Source organism: Octopus bimaculoides, chromosome 8, assembly GCF_046866305.1.
Source record: "Octopus bimaculoides isolate indiv1 chromosome 8, ASM4686630v1, whole genome shotgun sequence".
Lineage (NCBI taxonomy): Eukaryota > Metazoa > Mollusca > Cephalopoda > Octopoda > Octopodidae > Octopus > Octopus bimaculoides.
In genome coordinates, this window is record NC_142935.1 from 16,205,547 (window position 1) to 16,210,546 (window position 5,000).

Below are 5,000 nucleotides of genomic sequence, written 5' to 3' on the forward strand. Positions count from 1 at the left end.
GCATGGGTTGGACGATTTGACTGAGGACTGGCGAACTAGAAAGCTGCACCAGGCTCCAATCTGATCTGGCAGAGTTTCTACAGCTGAATGCTCTTCCTACAACCAACCACTCCAAGAGTGTAGTGGGTGCTTTTACGTGCCACCGGCACGAGGGCCAGTCAGGCAGTACTGGCAACGGCCATGCTCAAAATGGTGTTTTTTACGTGCCACCTGTACAGGAGCCAGTCCAGCGGCACTGGCAACGACTTTGTTTTGAAAAGATGTGATAGATGTTACAGGAAGAAAGAAATGAGTCTAACGAGGCAGTTTTTATTCAAAGTTGTTGTTGTCATCATTGTCATTGTTGTTGTCATCGTCCTCCTATCTCCCCCACGGCATCATTGTTTTAATGTCTACTTTTCTTTGCGTGCATGGGTTGAACAGAGTTTATTGAGGTGGATTTTATTCTATGGCTGGATGCCCTTCCTGTTGCCAACCCTCACCTTTTTCCAAGCAAGTTGGTTTACACAGAATATTGGTAATGGAAACGGATGATACTGTATGACAGTGGTACTCGTTTACAACTATCACCCTACCAAAAAAACAAAAAAAACAATTCAATTAAAAATTTATATTTATAGAGGGAAGACTATTGAGGCCACATGACGCTTTGAGAGCTGTGGTCAAGAACTGCTGGTATAGGGAGCTCCTTTGATAGCTGGACATGATTGGGGGAAGATCTCCAGAGGCTCAATGTCACTTTGGAGGATGCAGAGGGGCTGGCATGGGATTGCCAGCGATGGAGAGCACTGGTGGACCTGGTTGTCTCTACTCATGATGATGTCTCTGGGACCACTAACCTGGGATGATCCCAGCTGCATCAAGCTAGAGCATGCAGCAAGTAAGCAAGCATGAAACTTTAGTCCTTAGTCTGTCCCATCCTGCATAGGTAAAAAGGTTAGGTAAAGGTTACCTTCTTGAGTCATACTGACTCAAAAGGGGCCAGTTTCCCGATTTCCATTGCGTATAAATTCCCCACCTGGATGGGACACCAGTCCATTGCAGCATTACTCATTTTTGCCAGCTGAGTGGACTGGGACAGCATGAAATGAAGTGTCTTGCTCAAGAACACAACACATCACCTGGTGCAGGAATGAAAACCACAATCTTAATATCATGAGTCCCAAACCCCACTAACTAATAAGTCACGTGTCTCCACATCCTGCATAGGACATTAATCTGTCTGACCCACCAGATCTGCCTTTGCATAGCAAAGATTTTCCGAGGGTTCAATAAGGGATTTCTGTAGCATGTAAATTTTGTTATGATCTTTTCTGAGAAGGGGTTCACAGCCTCTTGGTCAGGGGTTCTCAATCATTTCTTTACCTATGGACCCCTTTGGTTTCTATTGTACTCAGAGGGACCCTCATAACCATTTAATGTTATGTTATGGTAATGTTGACCTTGGTGAGATTTGAACCCAGAATGCAAACAGCCACAACAATTACTGCAAGGTATTCAAAAAATTGTTTCATGATTCTGTCAATCTTTATTATAATAATAGTGAAATTTGTCCGTCTGTAATATAACGTCTGGTTTGGGTCACAACTCTCCTTCTCATTCCTTCTCTCCCTATGTATGTATGTATGTATGTATGTATGTATGTGTGAATGTATGTGTGTATGTATGTATGTATGTGTGTGTATGTGTGTCTGTATGTGTGTGTGTATGTATGTATGTATTTATGTATGCATGTATGCATGTATTTATGTATGTATGTATGTATACATGTATGTATATTTATGTATGTATGTACTTATGTATGTATTTATGTATGTATGTATGTATGCATGTATGTGTGTATGTATTTATGTATGCGTGTATATATTTATATATGCCTGTATGTATGTATTTATGCATGTATGTATATTTATGCATGTATGTATATTTATGTACGTATGTATTCATGTATGTATGTATTTATGTATGTATTCATGTATGTATTCATGTATGTATGTATTTATGTATGTATGTATGTATTTATGTATGTATGTATGAATGTATGTATCTGTGTATGTATGTATGTATGTATGTATGTATGTATGTATGTATGTATTTATGTATGTATATATGTATAGTGAAGGTACGTGGCTTAGTTGTTAGGGTAATTGGCTCGGGATTGTAAGGTTGTTAATTTGATTCAGATGGTGCATCATGTCCTTGAGCAAGGCTCTTTATCTCACATTGCTCCAGTTCACTTACCTGACTAAAACAAGTTGTACCTGTATTTCAAAGGGCCAGCCTTGTCACATTCCATGTCAAGCTGAACCTCCATGAAACTACATTAACGGTACACGTATCTGTGGAGTACTCAGCCACTTGCACGTTAATTTCATGAGCAGGTTGTTCCATTGTCCAGATCAAATGGAACACTTGTCATCATAACCAATAGAGTACCAGTAAGTTATGTAATGTATTGTAATGTATGTATGTATATACACAAACACACAAATATATATCTGTGTGGTTGAATATATATACATTCATGATCATTAAAACCATTAAACATTCTCTTATGAAAATAAACAGTTTCTTCTTTTAAAAGGAATAAATTTTTTACAAAAAAATCCAAAGTTGACTTTGGCAGAATTTGAACCTGGAATGTAAAGACAGATGGAAATGCTGCTAAGCATTTTTCCCAGCATGCTAATGATTCTGCCAACATACTGCCTTATATGGAAATCTGTATTAAAATCATTGTATTGCTGTATCAACCAGACCATTGGATGTTGTTATACACTGCTGGTCACAATGTGATTCCTCACATTGTTGTGGCTTTCAGACTCTGCCGCCATACTGTGGGGGTGGGCAGACCAATATTCCTTCTGAATGGAATGCCTGTCCATCACAGGGTTACTCATTAGAATGTGACATAATAATCAATGGTCAACAGACCGTAAATATACAATATCAGAGACATACAATCATTGCAGCTTGTCTATGTGTATATTGGTATTTGGTGGTGGCAGTGGTGGTGGTGGTGGTGTTTTAAAAGGCTGTTTTAATAAATCATGTAATCATCATCATCATCATTGTCATCTTTATTGTCATCATCATCATCGTTGTCATCATCATCATTGTCATCATCTACATTGACATCGTCTGTCTCACCACTATCATCATCATTACCATCACGACCAAAACCATTCCCACTGCCACCACCACCACCACCACCACCACCACTACCACCTCCACCTCCACCACCACCACCACCACCACCACCACCACCACCGTCATGTTCACCACCACCATCAACCTCATCATCATCACTGTCATCATCATCTTCACTACTACTGCCGCTGCCACCACCACCACCACCACCACCACCATCACCACCACTCACCCTCACCCTCATTATCATCATCATCATCATCATCATCATCATCATTAGCATCAGCAGCAGCAGCACTGCCGCCACCAAGACCACCACCACCACCACCAGTTGTTATCGTCATTCATCATTGTCATCTACTTTTAGCATCCCCATTCCATGCTGGCATGGGTTGGACATTAAGTAAATAAAGAAATACATTTCAGAATCAACTGAACCATAATGCCGAAAAATGAGGACGAAGGAATTTTCATATAAAACGTACACACACACACACATGCACGGACATGAACACATACAGACATACACACACACACAAATGCATACATCAAGATATGCACACAGGCATACATATACATAAACACACAGACACACATACACACACTCATGTACACACAAAGACATACACACAAACACATACATCAAGATATGCACACAGGCATACATATACATAAATACACACATGCACACATACATACACAAACACACACATCAAGATTTGCACACAGGCATACATATACATAAAGACACATGCATGCACACACATGCTCACACAGACACACACACACACACACACTGATGCACACACAGCCATACACACAAACACACACATCAAAATATGCACACAGGCATACATATACATAAACACACACACACACACATACACACACACACATACACACAAAAGCATTCACATGCAAACATACACATACACACAGACATAAAGCATTCATTCTTTAAAAAACTTTTTGCGTATATTTGCAAAAACGATTCTCCCAAAATGTTACTATAAGTATAAATATATATACACATTAGATATAAATATATATCAGAAATGTAAGACAAGTGTATATTTTCTACAGTAAACACATTTTAGCCTTTCTGTCGAAAGTAGATATTATGGTTAAACCACAAGTGTTGCTTTCTATTTGTGGTATTATGAAAGAGAAAGGTCTGATTGGTTTCAATAGTTATTGCTGCTTCATCAGAGATCAGTTGCTCACCTTATGACCGGAAAGAGAACATTAGGTTTTAGATATTTATAGTTTGTACAAATTCATACACACACATGCACCAATAGCTAAATGAATAAATAAATATATATATATAAAGAGAGAGAGAGAGAGAGAGAGAGAGAGAGAGAGAGAGAGAGAGAGAGAGAGAGAGAGAGAGAGAGAAAGAGAGAAAAAGAGAGATGGAAATAGGCATAGATAGATATATAAAATGAAAATTCAAAGATTAAAATGAAAAAATATATATATATATATATACAGAAAAGAAACATTTCCCTCACAAAATAATATATATTTCCCCAAAAAGATAATCCTCCAAATGAATTAGCACATGTGTGTATATATATATATATATATATATATACACACATTATTAAAGCTGCAAAAACATTACAAAAATATCACAAAAAAACTGTTACTCAGAGTTTCACGTTCCTGTTTGTCAGACAGTTGTGATATATAAATATATATATATATATATATATATATATATATATCAAGAATTTTATAAATAAATAAATAAATATTTGATAAATTACATGTATATATATATATATATATATATATATATATATATATGCATACACATATATATACATATACATATATATATATAT

At 37.2% G+C, this 5,000-nt stretch overlaps 1 protein-coding gene across 1 annotated transcript in view; it reads right to left on the reverse strand.

Moving 5' to 3' along the window:
• Positions 1 to 5,000, reverse strand: part of LOC106867171 (solute carrier family 4 member 11) — a 91,609-nt gene that overhangs the window by 84,676 nt on the left and 1,933 nt on the right. The gene's annotated exons all lie outside the window — the stretch shown is intronic.